The sequence below is a fragment of the Gossypium hirsutum genome, chromosome A05 (genome assembly GCF_007990345.1).
Source record: "Gossypium hirsutum isolate 1008001.06 chromosome A05, Gossypium_hirsutum_v2.1, whole genome shotgun sequence".
NCBI classification, from domain to species: domain Eukaryota; kingdom Viridiplantae; phylum Streptophyta; class Magnoliopsida; order Malvales; family Malvaceae; genus Gossypium; species Gossypium hirsutum.
Genome location: NC_053428.1, coordinates 42,053,265 through 42,066,847, shown reverse-complemented (window position 1 = coordinate 42,066,847; position 13,583 = coordinate 42,053,265). Strand labels below are relative to the sequence as shown.

General features: G+C 37.3%; 1 non-coding gene and 1 pseudogene across 1 annotated transcript; both read left to right on the top strand.

Annotated features, from left to right (window-relative positions):
* Positions 1–9,297: 9,297 nt before the first annotated feature.
* LOC121228930 (kiwellin-1-like) lies at positions 9,298–11,586 on the top strand (annotated as a pseudogene).
* Positions 11,587–12,973: 1,387 nt separating this feature from the next.
* On the top strand, positions 12,974–13,045 carry TRNAD-GUC (transfer RNA aspartic acid (anticodon GUC)). The gene has a single exon. It is a non-coding gene; the product is annotated as a tRNA-Asp (tRNA).
* Positions 13,046–13,583: the final 538 nt, after the last annotated feature.

The window sequence follows — 13,583 nt, the reverse complement described above, 5'->3', positions numbered from 1 at the left end:
GAATGTCGATATTGCGGTAAATGGCATTCGGGGAGTTGTAGATTCCATGACCGCTCCTGTTACAAGTGCGGATCAGTTGACCACTTCATTAAAGATTGCCCGAGGTTGTCTGAACAGAATGTAAATCAGAGTGGAAAACCGGGTGCTACCACTGCTCGAGGTAGACCATCTAGAAATACGGGCAATGCTAGTGGTGGTCAGAGAGGATCTAGAGATGCTACGACCAGATCCGAGGCTCGTGTGCCTGCTAGAGCTTATGCTATACGTGCCCGCGAGGATGCTTCTTCGCCTGATGTTATTACCGGTACTTTTACTCTCTTTGATACTAATGTAATTGCTTTGATTGACCCCGGTTCTACTCATTCTTACATATGTGAAACCTTAGCATCCAGTAAGACTTTACCTATTGAGTCTACTGAGTTCGTAATTCGGGTGTTAAATCCCTTGGGTCGTTACGTGTTTGTCGACAAAGTGTGTAAGAAATGTCCCCTAGTAATTCGAGGTTCCTGTTTTCTGGCGGACTTGATGCTTTTGCCGTTTAATGAATTTGATGTTATTCTCGGGTTGGATTGGTTGACCGTGCATGATGCGGTTGTGAATTGCAAAAGCAAGACTATTGATTTGAGGTGCGCAAATAACGAAGTAATCCGAGTTGAGTCTACGGACTTGGATGGGTTGCCAGCTGTAATATCCTCAATGTTGGCCCAGAAATATGTAAGAAAAGGGTGCGAAGCATACCTTGCATATGTACTTGATGATAAAGAATTAGAAAAGAAACCCGAATCTGTGTCGGTCGTTTGCGAATACCCGGATGTTTTTCCTGAAGAATTACCGGGTTTACCACCTGTTCGGGAGATAGAGTTTGGTATTGAGCTTGTACTTGGGACTACACCGATTTCGATAGCTCCGTATCGTATGGCACCAACCGAGTTAAAAGAGTTGAAAGCTCAGTTGCAAGAATTGACGGATAGAGGTTTCGCTCGACCAAGTTTCTCACCTTGGGGTGCACCAGTATTGTTTGCGAAAAAGAAGGACGGAACCATGAGGTTGTGCATTGACTATCGTCAACTGAATAAAGTGACGATAAAGAATAAATATCCGTTACCGCGTATTGATGATTTGTTTGACCAACTAAAGGGAGCCTCAGTGTTTTCAAAGATAGATTTGAGATCGGGTTATTATCAGTTGCGGATTCGAGATTCGGACGTACCCAAAACTGCTTTCAGAACGAGGTACGGTCACTACGAGTTCTTAGTGATGCCGTTCGGGCTCACTAATGCCCCTGCGGTATTTATGGATTTGATGAATCGGATCTTCAGACAGTATTTGGACCGGTTCGTAGTTGTGTTCATTGATGACATCTTGGTCTATTAAAGAGATGAGATCGAACATGCTGAGCACCTGAGATTGGTGTTGCAAATTTTACGGGATAAGCAGTTATATGCTAAGTTCAGTAAGTGTGAGTTCTGGTTAAGAGAGGTTAGCTTCTTGGGCCACGTGGTATCCGCATCGGGTATTCGAGTTGACCCGAACAAAATTTCAGCCATACTTAACTGGAAGCCTCCGAGAAATATTACTGAGGTTCGGAGCTTTTTGGGACTCGCCGGATATTACCGACGATTTGTAAAAGGTTTCTCGATGATAGCCACACCAATGACGAAGCTACTTCAAAAGGATGTTAAGTTCGAATGGATGGAGAAATGTCAGAAAAGTTTCGATCAACTGAAAAGTTATTTGACTGAAGCTCCAATTTTAGTGCAACCCGAATCAGGCAAAGAGTTTGTCATTTATAGTGATGCATCCCTACTTGGGTTGGGTTGCGTATTGATGCAAGAAGGTCGAGTGGTGGCCTATGCGTCGAGACAATTAAAGCCACATGAGAAAAATTATCCGACCTATGATCTCGAACTAGCCGCCATCGTATTTGCTTTGAAAATATGGCGACATTATTTGTTTGGTGAGAAGTGCCATGTATTTTCAGATCACAAAAGTCTCAAATATTTGATGACCCAGCGAGACTTGAATCTGCGACAAAGGCGTTGGCTTGAGTTGTTGAAAGATTATGAGCTTGTCATTAATTATCACCGGGGAAAGGCTAATGTGGTTGTGGACGCCTTAAGCCAGAAATCACTGTTTGCTTTGCGAGCGATGAATGTACACTTGTCTGTTCTACCCGACAATGTGTTAGTAGCTGAATTAAAAGCCAAACCATTACTGATTCATCAAACTCGTGAAGCTCAGAAGGTCGATGATGAATTGGTTGCAAAACGGGCTGAGTGTGTTCTGAACAAGGAATCGGAGTTTCAAATTGATGATGATGATTGTTTGAGGTTCAGAAGTCGTTTGTGTGTTCCAAGGAATTCGGAACTCATTTCGATGATTCTGAACGAAGCCCATTGTAGCCGAATGTCAATTCACCCGGGGAGTACGAAAATGTACAACGATTTGAAACGTCGGTTTTGGTGGCATGGTATGAAACGAGACATCTCCGACTTTGTTTCGAGATGTTTAATATGTCAACAAGTGAAAGCGGAACATCAAGTGCCTTCAGGATTACTTCAGCCGATCATGATACCTGAGTGGAAATGGGATTGAGTCATAATGGACTTTGTGTCTGGACTGCCATTGTCAGCAAGTAAGAAGGATGCGATTTGGGTTGTTGTTGATAGACTGACTAAGTCGGTTCACTTTATCCCCGTGCGTACGGATTTTTCATTGGATAAACTAGCTGAATTGTACGTTTCTCAGATTGTGAGATTACACGGGGTACCTATTTCTATCGTGTCGGATAGAGATCCGAGATTCACCTCACGATTTTGGAAGAAATTGCAAGAAGCTTTGGGTACCAAGCTGCATTTTAGCACTGCTTTTCACCCTCAAACCGATGGTCAATCCAAGCGGATAATTCAGATACTTGAGGATATGTTGAGATGTTGCATCCTCGAGTTCAGTAGTTCATGGGAACGGTATTTACCTTTGATTGAATTCGCTTACAACAATAGTTTTCAATCAAGTATTAAGATGGCCCCTTACGAGGCTTTGTACGGTCGTAAATGCCGTACACCATTGTTTTGGACCGAGCTCGGTGAAAGTAAAATTTTCGGAGTTGATTTGATTAAAGATGCTGAACAGAAAGTAAAGGTAATCCGTGAAAGTCTGAAGGCAGCCACAGATCGTCAGAAATCGTATGCGGATTTGAAACGAAAAGACATTGAATATTAGGTACGAGATAAAGTGTTTCTTAAAGTTTCGCCTTGGAAAAAGGTACTCAGATTTGGCCGTAAGGGCAAGTTGAGTCCGAGATTCATTGGGCCGTACGAAATCTCCGAACGAGTTGGTCCAGTTGCGTATCGATTGATTTTGCCCCCTGAACTTGAAAAGATTCACGACGTCTTTCATGTTTCGATGCTTCGACGCTATAGATCTGATCCATCGCACATAATTAGCCCATTAGAGGTTGAAATTCAAGCCGATATGAGTTATGAAGAAGAACCAATGCGTATCCTAGCTCGTGAAGTGAAAGAGTTGCGAAACAAAAAGGTTCCGTTAGTAAAGGTGTTATGGCTCAAACACGGGATCGAGGAAGCTACTTGGGAAACCGAGAGCTCGATGAAAGAACGATACCCAAACTTATTTACCGGTAAGATTTTCGGGGATGAAAATTTCTTAAGTGGGGGAGAGTTGTGACAGCCCTAAAGTGACCCTAGTCGGAAAGCAGTCTCGGGACCGCTAGACCGAGTCACCAAATTATTTGAATGTGATAATTATTGCCTAAAATATGTGAATATAAATGTGTGAAAGTTTTAAGCTTCGATTTAGTTAATTGCATGTGAATTTAGTTGGTAGGACTTATGTGAGAAAATTTAGAAATGTGCTAGGCAAATGCAAGTGGCCTAATAGTGCATGTAATCAAAGGGGTGGACTTGCATGTCAATTTCCCCCCATTTAAGTACTAGTGGCCGGCCATGACAAGGGATGATGGGCAAAACATGTCATGAAACATGTTGTGTTAATGGAAGAATAAAATAAGAAGCATGGGCAATAAACTAATAAGAAATTGAAGGAAGGAAACAAAGAGAAAAAAAATGTGTTCATCATTCTCATGCATGACCAAAGAAAAAAAAAGAAGAGAAAAGCTCTCATGTTGTTCTTGGCCGAATAGGAGAAAGAAAAAGAAGGAAAAAGAGCTTTGAGGAAATCGGCTATGGTGGTTTGATAGACTAAGGTATGTTTGATGATGTTCCATGAGATGCATGCATGTTTTAGTAGTTAGCTTGAGTTCTAAATAGCCCATGGTTCAAATCTTTACTATGTCATGGAGATGATATTCGGCCAAGGTGGATTGGTGTTGATATCATTTGCATGCTAAAAGTGAAGCTTTGTAATGGTGCATGTGATGGTGGATTGATGATTCTTGAATCTTCTTTTTAGCATTTTTGAGTGAGACATTAAGTTCTTTGTTTAACCATGACCAAAATTGAAATGGTATGGTGTTGTGATGCATTTGGCCATGGTAGGAAGTAGAAGGGAAAATATGGTTGTTGTTAGATGAAGTAGAGTCTAACAAATGAGCACATATGTGCATTAGTTGCTAGATGGAGAAGAATCGGCTAGCAAGTTGTGTGCTAAGGCCGAATATAATTTTTGTATATTAATGAGTAATGCATGTGTTGAATTGATGGAAAGGGAGAGGATGCTTTACTAGTGTATATATGTGTATGGGCCAAGTTTTGAACTTGAAACAAAATGGTGTTTAGTCAATACAAGTGACCATACTTGTAGAATGTATTGATTGTTGCAATCGGCCTCAACATAGACATGTATGTTCGGCCACATGAATGAGTACATAAGTTGATGTGTATGTTCGGCCATAGGTAAGCATATTGATGGCTTTATCTTGACTTAGAAAATTCGGCTAAGGGAAATATTAGCTAGTATGTTGAATTTGATTCGTAATTTCGTACATATGTGACTCTAATGTCTAATGTATATATGGGCTAAGTACCTTGAGCTTCTCTTTTGATGTTCGAATGAATTGTATTAAATTGCTTGATGTGATTAAAAATGCGTATGACCATTGTGTATTTGAGCTAAAAGGTGGCCATATGACCTATCAAACTCCTTGTCATATTCGGCCATAAGCTAGCAAAATGAGACTTTAATGAGTTAAATTTGTTTGAATTAAGCTCAAGAGCAAAGAGGAACTAAATTCGATAAAGGGAAGGAAAAAGTGGTCGAATAGCCATCGAAACCGTTCGACAACATCCGAGGTAAGTCTTCGAGTAATGACCCTACTTGAATTATATTGAAATGATTAGTCATACTATGACGGATAGCCGAATGTGCATAGAGACTATGTTATAAAGCCAATTGAAATCATGCTCTTTGTGTGTGGCTATTGAGCCGAAATTGGAAAGGTTTAATAAATGTTTTGTGTTTGAGCCTTAGTAACGAAAATGAAATATGGATGTGTCATGATTATTGATATATGTGTGCATGAGCATTTGAATGATATCCGGGCTAAGTCCCGAAGGCATTTATGCTAGTGATTTTATCCGGGCTAAGTCCCGAAGGCATTTATGCTAGTGATTTTATCCGGGCTAAGACCCGAAGGCATTTGTGCGAGTTGATATATCCGGGCTAAGACCCGAAGGCATTTGTGCGAGTTGATATATCCGGGCTAAGACCCGAAGGCATTTGTGCGAGTTGCTATACCCGGGTTAAGACCCGAAGGCAATTGTGCTTGTGGTTATATCCGGCTAAATTCCGAAGAAACTTGGGTTCGAAGGTGAGCGTGTTGTGCTGTAATAAATTCAATTAATACGCTCGAAAAACCCAAACGATAAGGTATGTTTGCGTGTGCATCGAAAAAGTCGATTCGTTTTAAATAGTATTCATTCAATCGACTAACGAACTTTCAGCTTTTAGATAGGTTAATACCTTGTGTGTATATGTTGATGAAGTGTGAAGTAAGTATGTTTATGAGAATGTGTATTAATAAAGTGATTCATTTAGCTATGTGAATGTAATACTTTAGTCAAAGCCGATTTCATTACTTGAAACTTACTAAGCTTTAAAATGCTTACCCCGTTGCTTTGGCTCTCTGTTTTATAGATTTTGTTCGTTAGATATCGGATTCGGGATCATCGAAGTCGAAGTCATCCACACTATCAAAGCCCTTTGGGTACTCTTTTAGTTGAACTCTGGATATGGCATGAATAGGACTACCCTTTGTTGTTTTTCAAGTACTTTTTGTGATGTATGTGTGTACAGCCATGCGAAAATGGCTCGTAGAAGTGGAGTATGGCATTAGACCATTTGTGTTTATGTATATATATATGGTTTCATGATGTGACTATGGACTGGAATGGAAGTGTTGGGCAAATGATCAGCCATTGGAATGGCTAAATATGATCATATGTGGACCTATGTAAGGCAAAACTCTAGTTGGTCCATGGTAACCACGAAATAGGTAAAGTTTACCTTGAAAATAGATGCTGACAGCAGCAGTGGTATGGATTTGAAAAATCACTAAAATTTGTAGGAATGGAATTAAATAGTGAATAAATTATGTAATCGAACCTTGATGAATCTATTTTCATATGAAAGTAACAAAACAATCATATGAACAGTATATTAAGAGATATTAAAGTTCTCGTGAAACCGGGCCAGAACGGTTTCTGAATCTCCTGTTTCGACTTTGAAAATTTACCATAAATTATCCAGAGATAATTAGAAGTCATGCCTTATATGTATAGATTTCCCTTTGAGTGTAGTTTCATTAGAAACAAACGGGATGAGTATTGAAGCTCTGTACAGGGAGATATCCAAGTCATAATATGTGAAGGTCAGAGTAGTCAAACCCAGAATCAGGGGAGACTTTAACTAATAAACTGTACCAATTTGCCCAACCAAAAATTCTAGAAATAAATCCACAGATCGATATATGAGTCTGATTTCAGGGAAAATTTACGGAATCAGATTTCAAGTTTTGGAACTCGAGATATGATTTTTAAGGCGATAGTGACTCGGTTAGCCAGCCTGTCTGGAATTTTTTTTAATGGACTATGAAAACAAAGTAAATGAACTAAGTCGGTCAGCACCTCGTGTTCGACTCCGGCAACGGTCTCGGGCACGGGGTGTTATATATTACATTAAGGATGTTTAAAATGACATGTTTATGTATGTTTAAATGGTATTTGAACCTCTTGAATGTGTGCCCAATTGGTTTGAATGGTTTGGTATAGATTAGACTTGAAATGGTTTGATTTTAGGTAATATTTTGGTTCACATTGCCTGGGACATGGGTTGTCACACTGCTGTGTATGACACACGGCCTGACGACATGGTCATGTGTCATTTGAGAATTTCTTAGGGTTCAAGTCAGTGAATTACACGGCCTGGCACACAGGTGTGCCAAACATCTCAAAGAGTTACACGACCTGGCACATGGGCGTGTGACACGACCATGTAACACTACTCAGTGAGTTACATGGGTTGGGACACAGCCGTGTGTCCCTTGTTCGAAAGTTACATGGCCTAGGGTGATCTCACATGACCGTGTGACCTCTGTCTCCAATTCTTGCTACTTTTTCCTAAACTTTCTATTTTGTTTCAAATTAGTCCCGAATTGCCTCAAAGATATTTTTAGGCCCTTGAGGGCTTGATTTAGGGACAAAATGCATGTGATTGAATGTATTATGATATGTTTTAATTTATTTAAATATTATGATGTTAAATGTTTACGATTGTTCGGTAATGCTCCGTAACCCTAATCCAGCGACAGAGACGGGTTAGGGGTGTTACACTTCTCAATTCACTCCATTCGACTACGACAATTAATACAATTTAAGTTTTCTTTTCCTTTATTTATTATTATTGTTTTACTTATTTCCATTTTATTTTTTTCAATTTACGTATTGAGTGCTTTTCATTGTATATTGAGTTTATTTTTAATGACTTTAAATGTGAAAATTAAAAGAATGCCCCCGAGAATGCGTAAACAGTTTCGTTCCCGAACCGCCTCGGTTTTGTCATTAGAATACGATGGCGTTAAATTTGCACAATGAGAGGCCGTAGATTTATATCAAACAATTTAGGGACGTATGTTCATCCCTGAACATGATTTTGATCTAGCCTCCTCGCTTAATGATGAGATATAGGATGATGTACACGTTCATCATTGGGACAATTTTTGCTTGCTTCCCAAGAAAGCTGCCACTGTACTCGTAGTGCTAGAGTTTTACTCCAATTTAAAAATTGGTACACATGACCGAGTATACGTCAGGAATGCTAACATTGATATTTCCCCTGCCACTATTTGCGAGTACTATGGCGTACCGTGCTATGAAAGAGACGACCTATTGTCTCTTGACTTGAACAATTTCAAAAATGTTGACACGGATGCCATTCTTAGAGAATTTCATCCTACTAAAAAGCCTTAAAATAAAAAATGGTCCCCAAACGATAGCGCTTTTTCAATTTATGTACTTAAAACCTTTCCTTTTTTGTCAGAAGTGCTACTTGAACTTTCATTATGTTAACACTATTGGTCCTTCCATGAATTGTCATTTGAAATAATTGTCTGAGTCAACCAGAGCCTAACACGTAATCAAAAACTAAATTCGAGTATGTTTAAGTATGCAATTTGTTTTGCAAAAAAATATTTTATTTTTATTTAATGTTTTAAAATATTTTGTTTTGGATTGTAAAGTTTCTTTAAACTGTGGTTTGGGATTGTTTGAAATTTTGGGGTTTTTCATGCATGCATGAAATGCATATTTGGTATAAATACACGGTTTTTTATAAATATGTTGAAATGGATTATGCATGATATATGGCTAAATTAATAATTTGACTAGTAATGGTACATTTCCCCTGCTAAGAAGATAACAAAATGATTTTTCGAAGGCAACCCCGATAGTTGGGTTTTTTTAAAAACTCACCTAATTCACTAACTCAACCGAAACATGGTTGGACTAAGTAAATGAACATTTTTCCAAAGCTAACAATAGAAACCACAGTTTTATATAAGGGAGTACTTAAAGGTTTTTAACTATTATTAGGGTAGGTTTGACACTAAGGTGTCCAATGCGGCCTTCCCGATTCGACCATAACATCTAGGTCGGGTTTAGGAGGTTATACTTCGATTCCTTGATCGATTTCTTTTCTTTTACTTTAACTTTGTTACTTTTCTTTGTTTGCAAGTATCGCACCATTTTGGCTTAGGGAACATGACACTTCTCGATTCAATCCATTCGACTACAACAATCAATACGATTGAATTTTTCTTTTCCTTTATTTATTGTTACTGTTTTTCTTATTTCCATTTTAAAGTTTTTAATTTACATATTGACTATTTTCCATTGGATATTGAGTTTATTTTATTGACTTTAAGTGCGAAAATTAAAAGAATGCCCCCGAGAATGTGTAAACAATCTCATTCCCAAACAGCCTTGATTTCGTCGTTGAAATACGACAGTGTTAAATTTGCACAGTAAGAGGCCGTGGATTTTTATGAAACAATTCAGGGACGTACGTTCATCCCTGAACATGATTTTGATCCAGCCTACCCGTTTAATGATGAGATATAGGACGATGTACACTTTCATTGTTGGGACAATTTTTGCTTGCTTCCCAAGCAAGGTGCCATTGTACCTATAGTGCTAGAGTTTTACTCCAATTAAAAAATTGGTAGGCATGACCGAGTATACTTCAGGCATGCTAACATTGATATTTCCCCTATCGCAATTTGCGAGTACTATGGCGTACTGTGCTATGAAAGAGACAACCTATTGTCTCTTGACTTGAACAATTTCACAAATCTTGACACGAATGCCATTCTTAGAGAATTTCATCCTACTAAAAAGCCTTAAAATAAAAAATGGCCCCTAAACTATAGCGTTTTTTCAATTTATGTACTTAAAAGTTTTCCTTTTTTGTCAGAAGTGCTACTTGAACTTTCATTATGTAAATACTATTGATCCTTCCATGAATTTTCGTTTGAAATAATTGTCTGAGTCAATTAGAGCCTGACACGTAATCAAAAACTAAATTCGAGTATGTTTAAGTATATAATTTTTTTTTACAAAAAAATTATTTTATTTGTATTTAACGTTTTAAAATAATTTTATTTTAATTTTAAAGAAAACATATTTTAATGTTTATACTTTAGTATTGTATAGTATTATAAATTAATTTTTTATATGAAATAAATTATATAATATATTATAGAACTAAAAATTGAATTGGGTTTCTCGTCCATAAATTATTTTGAGTTAAATTTTTTACCCACATCTAATTTTGGTGCTTAATATTTTTATATGCACATTTCTAGCTTACGGACAAAATTTCAAATTTTGGTCTGCCAATTAAAACAATATTATATGCTGCTGCTTTAACTAGGAAAGTTAATTTGTCAAGGTTTATATACTTATTGCTCCTCCTTTGGCTCTTTCACCTTGGTTCTTTCCTGTGAACGGAATTCAAGACAGAAATTCTAACACTACTATTGGGACTGGATATCAGGAATATGATTTTTATATGTGTATATATTTAAAGACATTTTAAAGAAGTATACGTGTAATGTATGTATAGAAAATAATTTTCACTGCAAAAATTTTATAGAAAATGAAAAGCTAAGTGTAACCATCTTCAAATCCATCCAATTTAGGCATCAGCCAGTAAAATGATTTGTTGACAAGTATAATCTAAAGCCCCTTCGATCTTCATCAACACATAGCTGCCATAAGATATTTAAGAAAAATAAACTAAAAGTGAACCAAACCTGCAGGAACCTCCCACATAGATGCTTTTGAATGATAAATATATTACAAAATTTGGGTAAATGATAAAATACAATTTTGTCAGCTTAATGGTAAGTCTTCAGTCCATCATAAATTTTCATAGTGAGAGACCAATATTTTAAATTACTCATTGCTAAGATCTCGATATATTGCTTTTCCCACTTGAAGTTTTCTGCACTAAAACATCAAAACAGAAGTGACTTAAAAAGATAAAAATGAAGAAGCAAGTAATTTTTTCGACTGTCTTTCCCCTCCTTTGCATTCTTATTATTTTTCTTAGTGTTGAAGCACAGACGTGCAGCCCTAGTGGCAAGGTCAAAGGGAAAACCCTTCCACCAGGACAATGCAACCAGGAAAATGGTTCTGATTGTTGCAAGGATGGCAAGTGGTACATGAAATACAAATGTTCACCCCTTGTATCAAGCCAAACAAAAGCAACATTGACGCTTAACAGCTTTGAGCGAGATGGAGACGGTGGTGCACCATCTGAATGTGACAACCAGTACCACTCCGATAATGACCCTGTGGTGGCACTTTCTACAGGGTGGTACAACAACGAGAAGAGGTGTTTGAATTATATCAACATCCATAGCAATGGAAAATCTGTGAGGGCTAAAGTTGTGGATGAATGTGATTCTACTATGAGATGCTATTCGGACAATGATTATCAGCCCCTTGCCCTAACAACATTGCTGATGCCTCGAAAGCAGTTTGGAAGGCTCTTGGAGTGCCTGAGAGTGACTGGGGCGGGATGGATATCTACTGGTCTGATACTGATTAATCACTTTATCCATATTTATATTTATAATGTATGTACTAGACTAAAAATTTCTTGTGCGCCTTAGTTAACATTTATGTTACTATTAATGTAAAATTTATATATATATTATGTATTTTGAGCAGTAAATTATGTTTTCAATCTTCATTATTTGCTCTATCCTTACTTCTTACTTGGAGAAATTCTTAGTTAATTCTCGAAATTAGATAAGTGTTGGATTTGGTACGAGTTCGATAGGGGTATAAACAAGGCACTTGTGCTTGCAAGTTATTCGAAAGAAATTCGAAATCGAATCAAGCGTGAGCAGCTTGAGTTATCAAGTGAGCCATGTTTGAATACCTTATTACTTGATTTGAGCAGCTCGCGAGCTTGATCGAGCTTTTTATTAATAATACATTTTCAATATTTTTAATATTAGATTACTATGTTGTATACGAAACGGGTTCAAACTCAAGCTCAAATATGTAAATGCTTTATCTAAACGAGCTTAAATAATTTGATTTTCCCATGAGCCGAGTTGGAGCTTTTCGAATAGTATTCGACCAAATTGGAGCCATATTTCAAGCAATAAATTTTGAGTAGAGCTCGAGCTTGATGAATCTCAACAATCAGGGAGCATATATCCATAAATCAAATGGCATATGGGTATAAGTTTCATTGTCTTTTTAACTGTTTTTCTTCCATGTTTTCATAGGTCATGACTTGTGGGTAATATTCATCAATCTTCTCATCCTATGTAAACTAGGTAACATGTTTCTGGTAAGAACTAACACTGCTAGTTCATGGTTGCCTTAATTTATTAAAAAATTTACCTTACTCAAATTTAGTCACCAGGACTAGACATAGATATGCTTTTCTTTTCCAAGATTTTCATATATTTGAAAAGTTTTTGGAAGTTTATATCTTAGTTTTTCTGTTCACACATGTACGATGTATGTAAGATCTTAAAGCAAAACGATAAGTGGAGTTTTTGTTTCACCAGCACAGGGATTTGGGTGAAGGGATTATAGTCCCAGATGTTGATGGATCAGCCTGCTTTCAAAAAATACCATGTGTGCCGACAAGCAGTCTCGATGATAATTCAAGAAAGCAACCGAATCAAATATTGAAAGCTGCTATGACCATCAAGAAAGAATATATTTTTTCTTTCTATTTCATAAAGACGGGGAAGAATCAACTAAGGAGAGAATTTAAAAATGTGGAGGTTGAACTCTAAATAAACTAAAATCACCAATCAATCTACGTATCTAGTTTGTTACCAGTCAAAGCTCTTCATTGAACAACTAAAACTACTCTAAATATTATCCTCCCTTCGCTTCTTTTGTGCCTTTGGGGCCAATTTTCAAAAGTTACAAGCAGTAAAATAAAATTTAACACTCACAGCATCTAAGTCGTTGTAGTATAGTGGTAAGTATTCCCGCCTGTCACGCGGGTGACCTGGGTTCGATCCCCGGCAACGGCGATCTATTCTTTTCATTTTTCTATCTTAATTGTTTTTTTTAGTGATGCAACCATATAATGTACTTCCCTAAATGCTTATTTGGAGCCTTTTGGGATAGTAAAAAGCAAGATTGTTAAAGCTACGATACTCACGCTTAATTCAGAGTTTTACTTTTAAAATTTTATTTCATGTTTGAACTATTTCAATTAAGTTTGTTTATGTTAAACTTCAATCACTGGTGTCTATTAAGCAAGCAACCCTATGCTTCAACAACACTTTACATTAACAGCCACCCCTAGATAAAAAACCAAGTCTCTTAGATCCTTTAATAAGAATTTTTCATCAAGTGATTTCACCAATACATCAATTTTCCATTGATCATCCCCTGTAATGACTATGGCTTCCACATACACTAGTAGATATGCTTTCTTCTCGTTAGTGTTCTTAATACAGAAAGCAATGTCGGCCGTTGATTGTTTGAACCCCAGTTATCCATCCTACTCTTTAAGCTTTTCAAACCATGCCTCTAGGGCTTGCTTGAACCCACAAAAAGCCTTGT